The sequence below is a fragment of the Podarcis bocagei genome (assembly GCF_964188305.1).
Source record: "Podarcis bocagei genome assembly, chromosome: 1".
Lineage (NCBI taxonomy): Eukaryota > Metazoa > Chordata > Lepidosauria > Squamata > Lacertidae > Podarcis > Podarcis bocagei.
In genome coordinates, this window is record NC_138125.1 from 100,505,246 (window position 1) to 100,527,395 (window position 22,150).

Here is a 22,150-nt window from a genome sequence, read left to right on the forward strand (position 1 = left end):
TTTGTTGGTTGTAAGTGTATTACTCAAATCCTGCAAGTGAGTTCATTTCAATGTATTGTTTCTGTATATATATCTTAAAAGGTTCCCAATTCTTTTTGAAGTCATTATTGTCTTTATCTTTAAGTCTCTCAGTTAGCTTTGCCATTTCCGTGTATTCCATTAACTTTTCTTGTCATTGTTCTTTCATTGGTATTTCATCGCTTTTCCATATTTGAGCTAATAGCATTCTCGCCGCTGTTGTCACATACATAAATAAATTATTGTCTTTTGGTATATCTTGACCTATAATACCTAATAAAAGAGCTTCTGGATTCTTAACAAAGGTTATCTTAAACATTTTTTTCATTTCATTATAAATTATGTCCCAATAATTTTTAATTAGTTTGCAATTCCACCACATATGATAAAAAGTACCCTCCTTTTCTTTGCATTTCCAACACTTATTAGAGCTCATTTTGTACATTTTTGCCATTTTCACTGGTGTAATATACCATCTATACATCATTTTCATATAATTCTCTTTCAACAGTATACAGTGTGTGAATTTCAAATTGCTCTTCCATAGCTTTTCCCATTCATCCAAATGTATGTTATATTCTTGGTCTTATGCCCATTTAATCATGACTGATTACACCTCTTCATCTTTTGTCTCCCATTCTAATAATAAGCTGTAAGTTTTCTTTAACAGTTTATTATTCTCTTCTATTATTTATTTATGAAATCTAGAAAGAGTATAACTAAATCCTTTCTTATTATCTTCCTTAAAAATCTCATTTAATTGTCGATGTTGCAGCCAATCACTATCCTCATCCTTGATTTCTTCATACTATTTTTAATTTAATTTTAATTTTCCTTCTCTATATGTCTGCCATTTTGCCTCCATATTTATTCTCTTGATTGACATCACCTCTGTAGGAGCCACCCACCAAGGTTTTTCCCCCCCTCTAACCACATTGTGAGTTCATTTAAGTCACATATGAACACCTTAATAGGGCTTGAGTAAATGGTCAACAGGGAGAATGATGCCACATGTTTTCAAACACCTTTGTCTCAAACATGGCCTCAAATGTATGTGATGATAATCTGAAGGGCCATTTAGATCAGGAATAGCCATTTTGGGTGGGAGACAATCTGGAGTGAAGAAACAGCAGGGGGAGAGATTGTTGACCCTTTCCCCAGCTTATCACACACCTCTAGACTTTGTCCATGAATAATTTAATTCTCTGCTACAGCAAGGAATAAGTCTCTGAATAAACGCTAATGAGTAAGTCACAAGTACCAAAATAGTGACTCACTCTTTATGCTCGTACAAACCTGGCGACAAACTCATGCATGAGAAGAGGCACTTCTGTTTAATGGAAATCACACTGCTGACTAACCTGGCCCACCTACAATGGAAAATAGGACAATTTTGCACATGGCAATTATGTTCTCAGTGCAGTCTCTGACAAGAGATAGTGGTTTCAAAGGAAATTCTAAACCACAAAGAGTACAGCATACTCTCTTACTGCTCTATCCTGCCTACCTTAACTTTTGATCTCATGTAAATGCGGATTTAAATGGGTACTCAGCTGTTCCAGTTAGAAAGTACTTCTTGGACTGCTTTTAGGCCACACCAGAGCAGATGTGCATGGGACAAACAGGTAGAAGATTATGTAAAATAAGCATTACTTGCTGAAATTGAGCAGGTAAGAGCCATGTTTCTATTGTTTAGAGAATTGTTTAGAGTTTAGCAAAGAAGAAGAGGAAGAGAAATAGGAAGATTTGCTATGTAACAGAGATAAAATCAGTTAAGATGAACTATAAAATCAGAAAACCTATGTAAAATGCTTACTGATTTTATATATATATATAACAAAGTCTTCACCAGATGCCTGAAGTTCAACAGGGATGAGACATGTCTGATCTCAGCTGGGAGGGAGTTCCACAGAATTGGGTCCACAATACTTAATGCACAGCTCCTGCTAGATATGAGGCATATGCCTGTGCAGTGGGGGACCACTAACAGTGACTCCCCTGAAGACCTCAGCGATTGAGCAGGGACATAAGGGATTAGGTCTGTGTTGTATCCCAGACCCATGTTGTTAAGGGCCTTGTGAATTTATATGTGGAAATGAGCCTGGTAGCATATGAGCAGCCAGTGATCATCCCACCCTAGCTGTACTTAGTAATTATTTTGTTTTTCTTTTGGCACCATTAGTTTTTCCATGGCCAAGAGGCACACTTTGTAACATGCATTAAAATGCATATCTCATTGAAAACAATGCAGTGGAGAGAGCAAGCAGCAACCATGTTCAGATGAACATTCCAACAGACATATAGATGACAGCATCTGATTTATGCCCCAAGACAGTTTTACATGTCTAGAAGCCTGCGTCTGAATATCTATCTTTTGAGCCGGTTTGGGGCAGCTATCCAGGACAATCTGATGCCAAAGCCCAGCCATCCTATATGCCACCTAATCATACCAGCTTGTGTTAAGTAAAAGCATCTTAATCATAATCTTAATCCCAGGAATGATTTATGTTTGCCCAATTATGGCTAAGCATATAACGGTTAAAAGTCCCTTGCAAGAGCAAGAGCCTGCATTTGCAAGTCATTTTTCCGTATGACTGATGAGTCTTTTCAGTTTGCCTCCGTAGTTGTGGAATTGCCAGCAGCAATTAGAGGTGGTGAAAAGGATCTCTGTGCATTGAAAAGCTTTGCCTGCTACCTCGCTTGAGTATCAACCTATATAGGCCAATTGAAAAATTGGCAATTCTTGGTTTGGAGTCGCCCCCGTGCCAGTCACTTAGAAACAGGGCTGGTTCTACCATCCAGCACAGTGAAGCAAACGGCTTCACTGGGTAGAGGGTAGGGAGAAATAGATAGGGACAGGGATTTGGACTCTGAATGGTGCAGCAAAGCTTTTAGAAGCCTTGTTCCACTGCAGGCAACGAAATATTCGGAGCCAGCATGGCCAGAAAATAAAGTCTTTGCTTGCAATGGGAATGATGCCATTTCACAAACATCCCTCCCCACACGGGCAATTCTAAAACTTCTCGAACTACCTTCACATAATTATAACACACACTTCTGAATTGCACAAAGGATTCCAGCTGCACAACTCCATTTATCTTTTGGATTTGTGCATTTTAATTCTCCAGTGTCATTTATGAAATGCAGCAGACTGACGCTAGACCACCTCCTCCCCCTGCTCCACTCTTACATGTAATATAGATGCGTCCCATCTTCTTGGGAAGCATCACATTATATACAGCATAATTACATAGTACAGAAAGAGCAAAGGAATACAGTGAAATGGTAATTCCTCTCATGACATCCCTTTTGCCGCAAGATAGCAACAAAAGTTCCAGTAACCCTTACAGACTAGCAAAGAACTGTGAAGGTGGACTACTGGGGGCGGCAGATCATATCGCACTGTTATTGTTGTTGTTTATTAGACTTGTTAGCCATTGCTACCCAAAGACCTCCAAGCAACTTAAATGCATGTAAAAATGTAGACATAAATGCATTATACCTTTGAAAAATATCATACAAAACACCTACTATTCATTTGTGTGTGTGTGTATACAAAATACACACATGAGCAGAAACATACACAATCACCCCACAGGAATCTCTGGCAGCACGCAACATCCATTAAAATAAGGACCACACATTCCAAAAGTCTGTTACGCTCGTGATATAACTAGTTTCATCAGCGTTAAAGAAGACAATTCAAGGTCTTGTGGTTGATAGATCTGTGATTGTTTTAAATGACATTTGAGGATTTTAGCAATTTTCAGTACTACCATGCCCCATTATTAACCTCCGTCAGGACAAGTATTACCACTAGATCAACAGGACCAGGGATGTCAATTGAATAAAATATTAGGGGGAGGCAAGTACGCCCTACCCCACATAATCAATCCCCTATGCACCCCCTAAATCTGTTCCAGGGGGTTCCCCAACCCTCTGGATTGTGGGTGGGTAGGGTGCACGCATAGGGGCAGGAGAGGGAAGAAAGTTCCATTGCACAAATGTAAATCTTTGTGCTGATAGGATACATTAGTTGTATACCGCCCAAAGTTATTGACCTCTGCACTATATTGTAAATATGCAAGATCAGAAGTCCACTTCTGTATTATAGGCAGATGTACGGTATACAGCTGTGCATGCAGACATGCAAGCTTTGTAAAATAGAATCCCCAGTGTGTGACTAAAGCCATAGCAGCCCAATTAGATTTTGCCAAATCATTGTAAAAGGGATGTTAATAATGGATGTCAGCAGGTGTCATCCCAAATCATTATGCTGCCTGAGAGGGACAAGATGATGACCATTCTTTGTCCATTGCACAAATGCTGAATGTACTGGCAACCGACTCTTACTTCCACACATGAGGTGGCAGGGCAGGAGAAGCAGCCCCGGAGAGACCATGTGGCAACAGGGCAGAATAGTGGGGAACTCAAGAGGAACAGCTGCTGCTTCCCCTTAGCCAGGCCAGACTTTATGAAGGCCGTTATGATGAAACCTTCAGGGCACAGATACACATCATCATCTAAAGAACGGCCCCAGAAGACTATTATGTTCAGAGCCTAAAATTATTCAACTGTACCAATGTATCCATGCTTTCTGGCTCTGTGCATGGTGATTCTGACTGCAGCAACATGTCCATCTGGGTTTCAAATCTTGGGAAACCTCTGGGGATTATAACTAAGGGGTGATCTCACAACAAGGCACAGAACGTTTTTGTTTGTTTGTTATTGTTGCTTTATGTCAAGAGGACATGCTGAAGAAATAGGTGGATTCAGAAACATTTGCTTTCAGGGGGCATAGGAATGTATTCACATGTTGAGAAATTTAAGGTTGGTTTTTCAAAGTAAGCCTGTGGCGTTTCTGTAGGCCATTTGATCATTCCTCTATTTTTAATCCATTGTTCATTAAAAATATGCTACAAGCGTCAAGATGCCTCACCTCTACTTCCTCCTTTATCAAGCAGTTTTACTTTAAAAAAAGATCAGGCTGCTCCACATTTATTTAGGTTGGGGTTTTCAAATGAATTCAAGGTACCTGCATTCCTAGACCTTAGCTCCTTTTAAAAGATTGGGCTGTTCTTCAATTATCCAGGTTGGTGTTTTCAAATGACTTCATGCCATCCACATTCCTAAGCCTCAGCTCCCAGACTTCACAGTATTATCATTGACATTAATGCCAAGATGCTGTAGTGGATACAGCAGGGATGAGAAACATGCATAAAACCCTTCAGATGTTGTTGTGCTTCAGCTCTCATCAGCCTCAGCCAACATGACCAGTGGTCATGGATGACAGTAGCTGTACTGCATCATCTTCTGAAGGTCCACACATTCTTCATCCCTAGGAGAAAGGAAGAATCAGCCATGATCCAGTCAGCCACAGACTGGCATCATTCTACCCAATTGCTGAATAAGAATAAAAATAACAGGACTATTGTGAGGATAATGTGGTGCAGGTCCCACAAGATGTGATCAATTTTTAGCTTTCCCCCCTCATGCCCCTTTAGTGATCTGAAACAAAAATGATCCAAACAGTCACAAAACATATATTGAATGATCATTTATATTAAGCCAAAAGTCAAACAATGAGCACTCCAACTTCCCTCTTATTTCTTCATGGGAATAATGCTTGCCAAAATCTTCACCACGTGAAATTTTATTTATTACAATTGTGTATTTATGAGACTTCCGGGTTAGCGCCTCCGGCAATGGTGGCTTTCCTCTGACCGGGAGGAATCCGCTTCGTGGAAATCAGGGTCTGGACCGCCACGGCAAGGCGGAGACCCATTAAAAACCACAGGCGGGAGAAGCCTGTGGACGTGGGATTTGGCTGGCACCTTTTGCGCCTCCCCTACTCGCGGGGAAACCCGGTTTCGGGGATCCGGAGTGACATGGGGTGAGCGGCGCGGTGCTTCGATCGATTGCTTTTTTCACGAAGTGAAGCCGCATTGCTGTTGCCGGAGAGCGCTGACTATTTCCTGTGGACAATTGGACTTTAAAAAACTACCCGTGAGTAGAATGGAAAATTGGATTACTAAACATCTTTAATTTGGCACCGAAGCGGGAAGGTTTCAAACAGGAAGTCCGCCTTCCACTTTTGTAAATAGATTGAAGCAAAGACATTGCAAGTTAAAGCCTGGAAAGTCTTTTGTAAAGGAGTAAATCTCCATCGGCTAAAATTACTAACCCCCCCTTGGAAGCAGGAGAAGAAGGGGAAAGTTTAGATTGTTTAAGCCTGCAGGAGAGAGAGTGAAGAAAGATAAATTACCACCATTTTGAACCTGGGAACGGGCTGCCAGGGAGCGACGTATTGGGAAAGTTCATTGACTGTGAAGAAAACGTATGTTGACAGATAGTTAAACAAGAGAAACATATTGATTCCTATGTTTCCTTTTGCACTTGAAAGGAGCAAAATATCTGAAAATCGAAATTAACTTTGTTAACTTTGTTGCTGGACCTGCTTTTAAAAAGACGGATACAAATAGAAATTGTTTCCCCTAGAGGGAGTTCTTGAAACTGTTGCAGGATTGGATCTGGGGAATTCTCCAGCTGTAGAGATTAAAGACTGTGAGAACTAGACATTGACCTTGGACAAGAATGTGGGCAGAAGAAGCCTTAGTGATTGCTTTTTGCAAAACAAGCGCCTTATTGGAACAGCTTCACGAGAAGATGGATGCGATGACTACTAGCATTGACAATTTTGGACAAAAAAGGATTGATTTGGGACAAAAAGTGAATACCCATAAAGAAACTACCCAGGAACCGACCCAGGAATCTGCTTGGACATGGCAAGCTGTGGAGAAGACAAAGGAGGAGGTTGTTGTTGAACCTCAAGTAATGCAAGTGGAGAGAGCCTTGGTCTTGTATGAGCATAAGCTGTTGCTTTTGAAGACCGAATTTGGAGAAAGCCAGATTTGGAGAGATGGAGTCCCGCTTGGATTGGAGAAGGAAAGTTGGAAAGATCCCCTTATGCAGGGATGTTCTGGCCTTTGGGATCTGGTTTTGGGCCAGGGGGAGATTGGAGTGGCGAAGGCCTTTAACTTTGGAGGGACTTTGAAATATGCTTTGAATTATTTTTTGGATTTTGGCCCTGTCTATGCAGAATAGGCTGACCTGCCGAGAAGGGATAAAGATATTGTTAGGTTGGAGCCTCCCCGAGATCTACTCCTCAGTGACAAAGGAAGGAAATTAAGAACAAGATCGGCAGAAGACAAAGTAAAGTGTAGGTATAAATATGAAGAAGATCTGCAGAAGGGACATGGAAAAGAGTTAAGAGCCTCGGACAGGAGATCACCAGGTTGATGGACTAGATGGAATGGATAGAAAAGACTGACAGAACCCGAGACCAGGGTGAAGAGACGGTGGATGAAGATTGGAAGAAAGTTTAAAAAATTTATTTAGAGAAATATTGTAAAATTTATGAGTGTTAGAAAAATGTTGGAATGAAACTATATGGCTTTAGTAGAAATGTTATAAGGAGTTATGTACAAATAAGTTTTAAGTTTTAATGTTTTTTATGGTAAGATAAGGTTAAAATAAATTAAGACAATTAAATGACAGAAAATAGTGAAAGATGGAAAGGATTTGCTGAAATAATGAATAACTAGAATACAAAAAAGGGAGGTGTGAGGAGGTTGATGAAACAAGTTAATGAAAGACAAAGATATGGAAATATTGGATCTATTTTTAACTTTTTTGCTTTTGTTTTTGGTTTTGATGTATTGTGTGTTTTGTTCTTTCCCCCCTTCTTTTTCTTCTTTTTCTTTTTTATATGTATTGACTTGTATTGTTTAATCTCTTTCCCCCCTTTTTTACACTTTTTCTGTAATTTTAAACTTTCAATAAATATCATTTTTAAAAAACACAATTGTGTATTTATATGTGTATGTGCTAGCCTTCTGCTTGACAATAGGCCTCCATGGTGCATAAAAATAAGATAAAATTAAAACACAATAAATGTAAGCAATACTTATTAGAGGAGATGCTAAAATGCCCCACCAAAGCATGAGATATGCAAACAGCAAATGAATTCAATGATAATAACACAACAGAAATTAGAAAGAAGACCCTACCCAATGTGCAACCGGTATCAGGTTTCAACGAGAGAAGCATTTCCATCCATTATCTTCTACTGTGTCCAGCTGTCACTGACACACCCCTCCTGTTCCCACTAGAGGAGTTAGAGAAAGATGATGCTACCCAGTCTATGAATTCCCCACTAACCATAGTTAAATAGGAAAGGTGACAACACTGCTTTAGTCTCAAACCTGAAGTGATGACCTCTAAGGGATTAACCCTTTGGAGGTGGCCTGCCAGTTCTAGGCAAATGAGAAGTGGCACTTGAGAAGTGTGCTTCTACCAGGATGCTTCTAATAGCACTGGATTATCCCATCTCTAGTTTATAGGTTTTCTCCTTGCCTGCAGAGCTAAACACCACCACCATCTCTTTCTGTGTTGATTAACAAATGCATTAGGAGTGAGGACAGGAAATGACGATATAAAATGAGCTCCCCCTGCCCTTAGAAGTTGCTATTGCTATTCTTTAACAAGTCTGCATCAGCCATGGAGGAAATAGTTCCCTCTATTAGAAGTGGACTACTTAGAAACCAAGGTCAAGTAGCGCTGGATATTTGCAGTCTTCTGGATTCTCTTTGTCCAGATAGCTGGACAGTCTGAAGCTCCCTGCTCTTCCTGGTATCAGTGGCCCTGGTGATTGATGAAAGGGAGATGGAATTATGTAAAATGTCATTTCAAATTAAACTGATGTGAACATGCCCAAAGTGGCACAAGAATGCCGTCATTTCTGCTGGAAGTTGTGTAGATAGCTAATTCTGCCCCAAAGGTTCAGCAGATCTTTGGCGATGAGGATATGACATATTTAGTAAGCTTCCCTAAGCTTTTCCTTTTAAACACTGCATCTGCTAACATAATTTCACTACTGAGAACTTTCAAGTCCGTTCTATATGCTTTTTTTTTTAAAAAAAGGTAATGTTCATAGACTGCATGTTGGAAACTTAATTTATACAATTTTTTGCTATACTTACCTTGGATTTTATTTTATTATTACTTTTAAATTAAAGAACAAGAGCTTGTCACTAATCTGTTTTGAATAAATTGTATACAGTCTGCTATTAAAGGTACTGCAGGGGATCAAAATACCATTCCCATATTGAACATATCAGAGGAAGAAAAAAAATGTCACTTTTTCTTTTGAAACCTACAAACCTAGAGAAAAATCAAACAAAATAGATGTTAGGTCTTTGATCTCTTTCCATGCTTAGAATCACAGGAGAATGGTCCTTTCGTTTTGTCTTGAAATTATTCACCCACTGTAACTTCAAGGCAAAGGAATGCTCAAGAGTTTCCATAACTTATCATGGCTACCTAATTAGAAAAAATAACCTCTCTTGCACAAGATTTTTAGATGATGCCTCTAACATTACAAAGAGGCAACATCATAGCCCAACATCATAGCCTGCAATCCTTGCTATTGACTTTTGCCAGACCTAACATTGCTATAGAGCGGCTAGCTCCATCGTTTGTGTGTATGTGGTGTGTGAACCTCAGATGAAATCTGCTAAGTAATGATTTACTGTGCTTTCAGCATATGCCTGTGTTATTGAAACAAATTGAAGAAGCAGAGACATGTAATTTATTTGTTGGAGCCAACTGAGTAAATAGGGAAGTGTCTCAATCGAATGAGTGATGCTTAGGTGTAACTAGCATTGTATTTAAAAATCTAATATTTACCCCCTTGTGACACCTCCTTACCTCAAATACATGATTATAGATAATACTAAGTGTCTTCTCCCATTTACTAGGACAGGAATAAATAATATTGCTTACCATATCAGGATCTTATGTTTGTTTGTTTTTTAATTAAAAATTAGAATGGTCGGCATGCAGCGTTACTATTAATGTTGTCTTTTTTTGTCTACCTCTCCTTCCAGAGAACTGGTCCTGTGCCTCATGAAAAGGGAACAGGGATGGAAGGAGAGAGGCAATGTTGGGTAGGAAAGAGAGAGGGGGGAGCAGTGAGGATTCACCCCACCATCAATGTTCATGCCCCCATTCTTGAATTTTGAAATAAATCTCTCCTGTTTACATACCTCCTTGTGCCTCCCAGAAAATTCAAGATTTTTTAAAAACAAATAAAAAATTGTAAGTACAGTAGTACCTCTGGTTACGTACTTAATTTGTTCTGGAGGTCCGTTCTTAACCTGAAACTGTTCTTAACCTGAAGCACCACTTTAGCTAATGGGGCCTCCCGCTGCTGCTGCGCTGCCAGAGCACGATTTCTGTTCTCATCCTGAAGCAAAGTTCTTAACCCTAGGTACTATTTCTGGGTTAGCGGAGTCTGTAACCTGAAGCATATGTAACCTGAAGTGTATGTAACCCGAGGTACCACTGTAGTGTAAATATTTGCCAGGTGAACTTTTTCTTTCCATTACTCATTCCAAAGCATCTGTTGGAGCATATTGTCATTAACTGCTGGTTTGTTTGCTTCCTTCCTTCCTCATACTTATATCCCACCCTTCTTCCTAATGAGAGCACGGAGTGGTTTACAATGCAGTATAACAAATTGTACAATAAAAAATAACAGCATTAACTCAACATCATAGCAAACTATAGAAAGCAGTAGTGTCAGCAAGAAGGTTAGGTTACATTCCATTTCACTTTTTGCTTAAATAAAGCCAATGTGTAGGTCAACCAAATTCTTTGGGGATCCCAGAATCAGCCCTCCCCCCAAGAACATCTTGCCTCATGCTGTCACCGACCCAGCTAAAGCTAAGGTTAGATTAAGAAGTAGGGCGTCCCCAGCAGGTCTTAAAATACAGACTAGGCAGTAGTTGTTCATACACACACACACACACACACACACACACGAGAAAAGAAGGGATGGGCCTTTTTAGGGAGGGCATTCTTCAAAGACCTTTCTTGTAGCCATCAGCTTTGCAGAATAAAGGCACACATTTGTTATCATTTCAATATACTGTTCATTTTCATTATAAAACATTTTGGTACTCATTTGTTAAAACCATATTTCTTTCATTATTCATTCATTAGTCGTGCACCTATCATCAATTTCATTGTATGTTTTCTTACCTTAACTCTTTTTTTTGGGGGGGGGGGACCATTCTGAGCGGCAGGGGAACTGATACTAGTGGGCATTCCTATTGGCTACCATCTTACATTCCCAGAATGTTCCTAGACATTGCATTCTTCCTGGGCATGAGTGAAAGGGAAACAGTGGCTTCACCCACCGAAAAGGGGAACTCGGATTAGTGTGCATCCTTTTTGTGCCTCAAATGGCCCCCAAACGATACAACTTTCTTGGAAAATTAAATGGCTGCCAACGTCAGCCCCATTGCTGCCACCAGGAAGCACCAGGTTAGACCTCCCCTTCCAAAATGGGTATGAACAGGCGTGAAATGTGAGCAATGTATGCTTTCATTACTCATGGCATTCTCTTCAGAATGAATGAAAACGGAACCCAATGCCCCCTTTCAGTTAATATTTTCAAACATTGCAAAATGAAGGCACGCTTCTGAGGCAGAATGCAGCTGCTTTTGAATATATTAATACATAGGGCAGTTTATGTGGGCAAAAGCTCTCCTTATACATTCTGCCTAGCATCCAGCAAATGTTAATTCTAAATACATGTGGAGGGGCAGCTGTAGCAGAAGCCATTTTTATGATTTTCATGACACAGAAAGGTACCTCACGGTTTCATTTGGTGGCCTTCATTCCTTTCTGACAGCTTCTTTAAACCTTATGAATTTTCTTGACATCCTCCAGCTTCCTTGCTCTCTTCCCTCACTATATCAGTTAATGCCCAAAAGATTGCTCAGCAGTGATCAGCCATGAGCCTCAAAAGAGAAGATTTCTGCCATGTTGACTACTGCCAGTCAAACTTCTAAGCCAGTCATATAACAAAAGGTTAGCCAAATACAGTGCATTTTGCTGGAAGAATGAGCAAACAGGCTGCTGATCACGACAGCTTTGTATATTAGCCTCCTACTGTGAACCAGGGAGGCAAGATTATATTAAATGAATATGTAATCCCAAGCATTATATACAGATTAAAAGTGACTTTAGCTTGGATGTCAGAACGATGATGGATGGAAGTTCCTTGCATATGCATTTCCCAAGTAAACTCTATTAAAACAGCAAGCCTTTGTGGAATTGAATCTGCTAGTTTTGAAAGAGACAAAATCAATAATTCTGGCAAACCTGACAAATTTTCTTGCCTCCCCCCACACCCTGACTTGGGTAGGCTGGTAATGGGTCTGCAAAAGTCTGACTTGAAAAAACATGCTAGTCTCTCTTGAGGGAATCAATTAAAGCTGCAATCCTTTACTCTCCTGGGAGTAAGCCCTACTGAGCATACTGGGTCTTACATCTGACTAAGATGAGAGGGCTACCTATGGCTACTAGCCATGATGACTGTACTTTGCCTACACAGGAATGCTTCTGAATACCAGTTGCTAGAAACCTCAGGAGAGGAGATGGTGCTTGTGCTCAAATCCTGCTTGTGGGTTTCCCATAGGCATCTAGCTGAGAACAGGATGCTGGACTAAATGGGCTATTGGTCTGACCAGCAGGCTCTTCATATGTCCTTATGAGTAAACATGCTTAAGCTTTCACTGCAAATATATTTTCCTTTGCTAAGATAAAGCCACTTCCGCCCTGCAGAGGAGGTGGGATTGTGGGCGTCACAGCCCCAACACGCGTGCAGTGGCTGGAATCCCCGACCACTGCACCCCCTGGCCAGCCAATCTGCCGGCTCTGGGGGCGTGGCCTATTTAACGCAGGTGCGGCTGGAGATCTCCCTCTTTCCCCACCTATCAGCTGTTCCTGTTTCCCACCCTCCTGCCCTTTAAGGTTTTCGTTCCTTGACCTTGCTATGGACCTTGGTTGGTCGCTGTTGAGGGGCCTGGTAGGAATTTTTCCACTTGGCAAATTGGCACCAGCCAGTTAGTTTTAGCCTACCTCATAGCAAATCGTCACAACTTTCTTGGTATTGGTGGTTAGGCATTGGTATTGGTATTGTTTTGTAGATGGAAGAGGGGAGGAAGCGCCATCACATGCCCCGCATATTGAAGGGTAGTCCAATAAAGGATTCCGGGGGGGGGGGGGTGGCCCTGTCCGAAGCCTATGGAGGTGAGGGCCTAAGGCACGCCCCAAGCAGTGACCCCGGGGGAGTTCCTAGTTGATGTGCATCAGCAGGACTCCCCCTACTGGTGGTTAACCCTTCCCGGACTTCAAGCGGACGGGCTGAAGCCGTATATAGTCGGTTAGGACCAATGCCTAAGCCAATACCACTCATCACCTGTAACCAATAAAGTTGTGGTCTTATTTAGCTCATTAACCTTAATAATTGTGTCATGTGTCTTTATTTCCACTGGGGGGACGGGAACTCGCCACACAATGCATGGGGTACAGGTATTATACTGGTATGTTTGTTTTGCTTTCCATTTCCCCATCTGAAAAGCTTGTGGCCAGGAAACCATTGTTTCTTAAAAAAAATAATTGACTCATAAATTACGCTAAAATAAAACTGTGCAAACTTAAATGCATACTAAACAGAGTGATCCTGTCGTGTCCAAGAGATACCCTGCTGGGTGGGAGAGATTTTTCCTCCAACCCCAGGGAGGCTCCCACTGTTTATCAATAAAAGCAATTGGGAGCACAGACAGTTATTGTAATGAACACCAGGCTTTCTGCCCTAATAATTGCTAGAGCTGGCCATGTTCTTGTATCTCATGTGCTTTGTGAAAAGGGAGCTAGGACTCATATGGAGCCAGGACTCCCAATGGCTTTTGGTGATATATAGTGGGAGCATACCTGGGTTTGGAAGACAATCTATTCCATCCAACAGGATAACTCATAGAGCAGGCTGGAGAGAAACTTAAGAAAATTCCAGCGCAGCTTCCTTCAGTAGCAAGTATTGTTGCAATGATTGTACTATTTTTCCAAGGTAGACATCATCGTCATCGTCATTGTCATAATCATAATCATAATTATAAATTAGATTTATAGCCCACCTTTCCCCCATCACCTGATGTGTACAAGTCAGAATGCTGCTTTGCCTGTTTTTTGTTTGCCTTAATGGAATCTGGAAAGTTCAGGTTCTAGCAAGCAAAGCAAGACAAGATCAAGTAGTAGAAGTTCAAATCCAGCTTTTAGTAAGGCAAAGCAAAATAAAGTTCTGATTTGAACATACTCAGGTGGCAGCATTTTGGACAATTCTGAGTGAGCAACTTGCCCTGTAAATGCTAGAGATAAACTGAGGGTTGTTTTTTTATTAAAAAAGTAATTTATTTCTGCCCATCCTTTCCACAACTCTACTGCTTGAGGATAAGTGCTTACTTGTCTTTCTTGGGCTTCACACCTGGCATGCGGGGGCCATGCAATTCCTCCTTAGGCTGAGTAAGGATCCTGGATTCAGCTCTGCAGACTCCCACCCTCCAGCCTCAGCATCAGGAGACTGGTTCAGTTCCCCAGGCTCAGGCCAGCTTCACCTTTGACATCAAGGCCTGCGTTATGACAAGCAGTGGTCAAGTTCCAGTAGCTAAGTGCCTTGCATCTCCATCTGAAAGTATCTTAGATAGCAAAATGAACTCTGCCTGCATACATACCATACATTTAAAGCTGCATACATACCATACATTTAAAGCACATTGCTTCCCTCAAAGAACCCTAGGAACTGTAGCTTATCCCTCACAGAGCTACAGTTCCCAGTGCCCTTAACAAATGACAGTTCTCAGGATTCTTGGTGGGGAGGTTGCATGCTTTAAATATATGGTGTGTACACAGCCTCTATCTGGCTCCTTGGCGAATTGCTGCTAGCGCAAAGGTAGGCAATGTGGCACCTTTCAGATGTTTCGGACTACAATCCCCATCAGCCCCAGGCAGCATGGCCAATGGTCAAGGATGATGGGAGCTGTAGTCCACAGTCACCACAATGGCTATGTCTGTGCTGGACAATACTGGGCTGACAGTTGAGGACAGCTTGATGTGTTTATTTGCGTGTAATATGAAATTCAGCCCTTGTATGTACAGAGCTGAAAATGCTCAAATGATGCCATCTGACTGTGAAAATGCATAGCCTTCTCCCCGGCCAAAAAAGAGAGATTTGCTTAGGTAGTACCACAGAATCAGCTTGGTTTCCAATAGATGTATGACAAGAGAGAATATGAGATTATGGCAAGTTTGATATATGAGAAGTGTTCTGTTTGAAAGTAGGATGCTACTCTGAAAATAAAGAGGGAAATAGTGGTGCTGAAGCAAAGGAGTTGGAAAAATAAATTGAATGGCCATTAGAAATCATTTTTCACATCTTACTTACAAAGCTGAAATAATTAGCCCTTTGTGGGTTATCAGTCCCTTATAGTTTGGGTTACTTATTTATTTATTTATTTTTAACAGATGACAGGTAATTTGACAGCTCGTGTAGGAAGGTGTAATTTTTTTTCTCCCCTGACACATTCAAACTGCTAGTTATCTGCAAAGAAACACACAAAGGACCTATTTTTATACACTTGGCTCAGAAACTCTCCATAATAAGAGTTCTTGTTTTGTACTCCTGTGAGGGATTGGTCTGAAGGGGAAACATGCTGCAAAGTCTGTGAGTCCACAGGAGGACATTTGACAAAGCTTGTCCATCGGATTCATAACCCGGTGAGTCACCCAGGCCTAAGAAACCACTTTAGCTCTAGTGGTCCAAAGGGAATCACCAAAACAGAGAGCCTAAAGCATGGCAAGTGGGGAGTGCTTTGAAGATTGCTTATCTGTTTCTTTAAAAAAAAAGAAGTGGTACATGACGCCACCTGCCCAGTTCATCCAGGAGTGTTCTAGTGTTCTCAGTACCCAGTACCAGAGGCTACCACCTTCCCAGACCCTCCAAGTGTCCCTATTTTCTAGGGACAGTCCTGGATTTACAGAAGCCATCCCAGTTGATCCCAGAGTGTCTCCCTTGCTTTAGAACGTTCCTGTTTTCACTGGAGAAATGTTGGAGGGTGTGGAGTTATGTGACCCCCCAAACCAAGGACATAAGTAACTATGCAACCTTTATAAGACATCTGAAGGCAGCCCTGTACACTTTTATTATGTTTTCATATATGTTGGAAGCCACCGACAGTGGCTGGGGTAACCCAGTCCGATGGGGGGGGGGGATCATCGTCATCATTGAATCGGATGTCCCTTTTTTAATTGGAGAAATGTTGAAGAGCAAGCCTTCCGTTGATATACCCAGAGCCAAATGGCTCCTTGTGTATCATTGCTTCAGGAAAATTACACGGTCACTACAGTGCCAGTGGGTGAGGTGGTTCTCAGGCTGCCACACCATTGTGGCAGGTGTTGGAGGACCCTTCCCACTGTTTCCTTTTTTTATATATATAAAATTTTTATTAGGGTTTTCCAAAAGTTTTTTAGACAAACACAACAGCAAACAAACACAACACACAACACACAACACACACAAAACAAATATAGTTTTAAAATCTTACTTTCTTAACCACTTTCCCGGACTTCCCCCACCTCCCCTTCTTGCATCCCTATTCCAGTAATTAACTCAACAAGTTCTTATCCCCAAATTATCCCTTATTAACATTTTACTTAAATTATCTTAATTTATCAAATTTAAACTTCTAAACCTCATTTTAATACATAACATTTACACCTTTTTCTAAGGTCGTCCCAAGTTCCCTTTCACGAGTTTCCCAATTTTTATAATTGTTACCCAACAACTTGTCCAATAAAAACATATAATTATACCCCTTTGGATTCCCAAAATCTCCCCCCCCTTCCCCGGTTTTGCTCCCCAAAAGTTGTCTTTCAGTCTATCAGTTCTCAGCCTGGGTCTATCACGTCCGAGGCCCTTAAGTCTCTTTCAGTCCCTTTCAGCCGGTTTTGTTGACAATCCTTCATGTTGAACATCAAGTCTCGGAGCAGCTTTGACCCACTAGGGTCTGTATTTTTTCCAACCAGGCCTCCATATTCAAAGAAAAGGTCCAGATCCTGTTTCTTGATCTTTTCAGATACCAATGTCCCAAATGTCCCAAATGCTTCAATCTTCACCTTTATCGAATTTGTAATCCAAAGGTCTTTCGGACTCCCCATAGAAGAGAGTCCCCAATCTTTATTCTCCATTTCATACCAAGTTTTCATCATCCGAACCTTGCTTTCCTTAACTTCCATCCTGACAGGCCCCTGGTTGTCCTTCTCCACCTGCCGCATTTCAGCTCCTCCATTCGACTCCTCAAAAACAACACAAATTTCTTCTTCTCCAGCTGCAGATTCTTCTTGAATCAAATCCTCACCGATTTCAGCAGAGTTGTTTACTTTAGAATTCAAGGTTGTAAGATTTGTAGCCATAACATCACTCAACTCTTGCAATATTCCCAGGAAATAATAATAATAATAATAATAATAATAATAATAATAATAATAATAATAATAATAATAATTTTTTATTTATACCCCGCCCTCCCCAGCCAAGGCCGGGCTCAGAGCGGCTTACAAGCAATAATAAAAACAAGATGAGTGATTACAACTTAAAAACAAAAATAAAATACAACATTAAAATAATGGAACATTAAAATATTAAAATGGAGCCTCATTGCAGGAGAAGGAAAAGAAAAAAGAAAAAGGGGGCGGAGGGAATCAAATTGGCTCCAATCCAAAGGCCAGGCGGAACAACTCTGTCTTACAGGCCCTGCGGAAAGAGATCAGATCCTGCAGGGCCCTGGTCTCATGAGACAGAGCGTTCCACCAAGTTGGGGCCAGTGCTGAAAAGGCCCTGGCTCTGGTTGAAGCCAATCTAACTTCCTTAGGGCCTGGGACCACTAGGGTGTTGTTATTTATGGACCTTGAGGCTCTCCGTGGGGCATACCAGGCGAGGCGGTCCCGTAGGTACGAGGGTCCTAGGCCGTGAAGGGCTTTAAAGGTCAAAAGCAGCACCTTAAATCTGACCCTGTACTCCACCGGGAGCCAGTGCAGCTTGAAAAGCACTGGATGAATATGCTCCCATGGCAGAGACGCTGTGAGGAGCCTCGCTGCAGCATTCTGTACCCGCTGGAGTTTCTGGGACAGCTTCAAGGGCAGCCCCGCGTAGAGCGAGTTACAGTAGTCAAGCCTGGAGATGACTGTCACATGGATCACTGTGGCCAGGTCGGGGCGGGAAAGGTAAGGGACCAACTGCTTGATGCGGCGAAGGTGGAAAAATGTCGCCTTGGCTGTTGCTGTGACTTGCGCCTCCATGGAAAGGGAGGCGTCAAGGATTACACCCAAACTCTTAACGGAAGGCAATGGCACTAATTGGGCCCCCGCAAGAGAAGGGAGTTGGTCCCTCATCCCCATGCTATCCCGACCTAGCCATAGGACCTCTGTCTTCGAAGGATTTAGTTTCAATCGGCTCCCACGAAACCATCCAGCCACAGCTTCCAAGCATCTGGTCAGTGTGTAAGGGGCCGAGTTGGTGTGGCCATCCATCAGTAGATAGAGCTGAGTGTCATCAGCATATTGATGACAGCCCAGCCCAAAGCTCTGGATAATCTGGGCAAGGGGGCGCATAAAGATGTTAAAAAGCATTGGGGAGAGAATTGCGCCCTGCGGCACTCCACACACCAAATGAAACACTCTATCCAACTCTGCCTGTACTTTTCCATCTGCAGCCATTGTAGTATCTCAGAACCCCCTCTAGAGGGATTCTGGTTACAATATCCAATAATCAGGTTATTTTGTTCTTATTTCTTATTTCCAAAAGCTTAAAGTCCAATGTAGCAAAAATAACCGGTAGATATAGCACAAAGCCAAATTTCCTGACTTTGACAGCTCATTTGACAGCTGTCAAACTCTATTTAAATCCTCCACAGGCTCACTCTCGGGTCGCTCCCGGATCCGGTGTGTGTGTGTGTGTGTGTGTGTGTGTGTGTGTGTGTTAAACTTCAACTCACACAGTCAATTCTGGTCCTCCAGCACAAAACTTATATAGCCAAATCGTGGAATTAAAATTTTTTATCTCAACGAGAGAGAAACAGTCTCACAACCTTAGTTATCCGATTCTTGCTTTTAAAATGCCTGCAAGGGGGGGGGAGGCGGACTTCCTTTTAGCACCTCCCCCGGTCGTACCGAATTCAATTAAAAGAGATTTTTAAGTCCAATTTCCGTATTACTCACGGGTTGTTACTTTTAGAGCCCAAATGTTCAAAGAAGAAGTCAGCGCTCTCCGGCCATGGCTCGTGGCTTCACTCCTTAGAAGAAGCGATCCACTCACAGCACCATGCCACTCTCCGTCACCGGCTCTGAAGCCTTTAAAAAGGCGCAAATGGTGCCCGCCGAGTTACCAGGTCCACAGGCTTCCGCGCCTGTGGTTTCTGAGGGTCCCCGCGTCGCCGCCACGGCAGGACCCGGAGCTCGGAGGGAATCCGCCATTTGCCGATCGCGCTAACCCGGAAGTCTCTCCTTCCCACTGTTTCCTTTGGGTGCTAGGAAGTAGCAGTGGAGGTGAGTGCTGCAGGGTGGCCGAGCTTGTACCCTCTTGTGTTGGTGGACTACAGCTCCCTTCAGGGATGATGGGAATTGTAGTCCAACAACAACTGGAGGGGACCAAGTTGGATGCCGGCCTGCGTAAGTGGTTGAGGATTGGATGGTTACTTTGGAATGAGCACAGGCTATTCATGTCTTCTCTCTCCTCTATCTCACTTCTATGGTAGCTATGACAGCAGTCTCTTTCTTGAGCCAGGAATGGAGATTGGACAGAAGTTGGAAGCCAGCGTCTGCAGAAGGGCACTTTGACCTCTTGCTCTGAAGGCATGGACAGCCAGTATGCAAGCTGGTTCAGTGACTCTACGTTGCCATGAATATAAAATATGATAACTAGATGTGGCCTGAACAACTTGGAGAAAGGATGTGGTACAAATGTATGTGCATTTTGTTTAAAAGACATCCATTCAGGTCCATTGTTTCCTCCTCCCCATTGTTCCCATTCCAGAATGGACCTCGCTCATTGAATGGATGAAGTACAAGCAGGACAAAGGGTCACAGAGGAGGCACCTGTTGTGGTATATAAAACTGAATCGACCCTTTGGGCTCCCATAATATTTTTCTCTAGAGATGCAGCAACTCAAAATCATAGTTCGCACAAGAGACCTCAAAGGTCAGTAAGTCCAACTCTTGTTGACCTCATAACCTGATTCCTCATATAAGCTTTCACATCACTTAATGGCCTTCCAACAAGTTGTGGCATTAAGCTTAATTAAATTAGAACGGGAGCCATTAAAGCCATGAACACATTTAAGGATGTAGACCTATTGAAATTCATGGACCTAAATTAGTCATCGCTGTTAATTTCAGTGGGTCTACTCTGAATAGGACCAGCACTGGATAGTACCTTTATGTTCCTTGGCCTCATATTGTATTTCCGCTCTTTTTGATGTGTTCTTCTCTGTGCTTTTTTATTATATAAAAAAATTATATAAAAAATAAATAATGCACCATTATTAAAAAATAATCACTTAATGAGAAGGCATATCTTTTTATTACTGTATGCCTCAAAATAGGGAATAGCTGGAAGTACTGCCAAAGTGCAAATCACTATTATGTATGTTCCCGCTGCCAGTTTTGGAAGCTTTTCCATTATGAATGAGCTAAGTAGCAATTACTGGAGGAATTACGAGGGAGCAGCTTTTTAAAAATTAAGAGCCTTGCCCTGCTCCTGTTTAAATGAATGGCCAGGCTCACTTTGACTAAATTGGCTGGACGATGCAACATATATTCATTTATGATAATGATATGTAAACATAAAGGCAATCTTTCAGCTGGAGAGTTATTGAACATGGACTGCTATTGCAACTACTTTCAGGAGCCTAATATAAAAGGAAGTGGCTGTAAAAAACTACACACACATGCACACAAAGACCCTGGCATTTTTTGGTCCAATATTTGTCACCACTAACCCCCTATTAAGTATTTTATGCCTACACATATTCCCCCCCCTCTTGTGTGCCTGCACATTTTCCTTTCTGTACTGTAATATCCCAAGCAGAGCTGAAAGCATTAATTGAGAATAATGAAGAACTCAAAAATTAATTATAGATTACAAAACCAGATCTTAATATGATTGTAAGCGGAGCTGTCACCCATGAAAATGCATGGTGATCATTCCATTATTGTTAAAATCTATGTAACTCATGTCACGGCAACAATTCACCATAGGTAATTTTTCCTCAACTGCTGTGCTACTGGTTTTTTAAAAATAAAAAATGCTATTAATTAAATATCCAAAGAAATTATCTGTATTTAGTAACTACAGTAGTAATTTAAATGAGTTCACTATTCAAACAGAAGCACAACACTTCAATCAACTAGGCATATACTGACTTGGAAATAAGTCCCTTTTAAATCAGTGGGCCGTATTGCCATGCCAATATGCTAAGGATTGGGGTGTAAAAGGCAAGCAACCCTGATATTATATTAAATCAAATCAAATATGTAAGCGTGCAGTACAGTAGTGTTCATTTCTAAACAGCAATCTCCCCTTCCCTTTTCGGAGTAAAATTAGGGGAAAAAACATTTCAAAACAGTGGAGGATTTCAAAAGGAAGCCAGTCATCTAAATAAGGTAAAGGTACCCCTGCCCGTACGGGCCAGTCATGCCAGACTCTAGGGTTGTGTGCTCATCTCACTCTAGAGGCCGGGAGCCAGCGCTGTCCGCAGACACTTCCGGGTCACGTGGCCAGCGTGACAAGCTGCATCTGGCGAGCCAGCGCAACACATGGAACACGGTTTACCTTCCCGCTGGTAAGCGGTCCCTATTTATCTACTTTCACCCGGAGGTGCTTTCGAACTGCTAGGTTGGCAGGCGCTGGGACCGAACGACGGGAGCCCACCCTGCCACGGGGATTTGAACCGCCGACCTGACGATCGGCAAGTCCTAGGTGCTGAGGTTTTACCCACAGCGCCACCCGCGTCCCTAGTCATCTAAATAACAGTAATCTAAATAACTGTGTATGACAGTCTGCTTGTGATGGGCAGGAATAACTTTCTGACTGTTTAAAATATTCCTTTCCTTGGTTTCTTTGGCAAGAGACGGGTGGAGATAAGAAAATACACTTGTGTGATGTTTTCTGTAT

General features: G+C 41.9%; 1 protein-coding gene across 2 annotated transcripts in view; it reads left to right on the forward strand.

Moving 5' to 3' along the window:
- THSD7B (thrombospondin type 1 domain containing 7B) overlaps positions 1–22,150 on the forward strand; it is a 628,355-nt gene that overhangs the window by 167,118 nt on the left and 439,087 nt on the right. The window contains exon 1 of one of the 2 annotated variants that reach the window (XM_081199466.1): positions 1,633–1,688. The exons of the other annotated variant lie outside the window; for it this stretch is intronic. The gene's annotated coding sequence lies outside the window, so the exon portion shown is untranslated. Of the gene's footprint in view, positions 1–1,632; positions 1,689–22,150 lie in introns of those variants that run through there. 2 annotated transcript variants of the gene reach the window in all.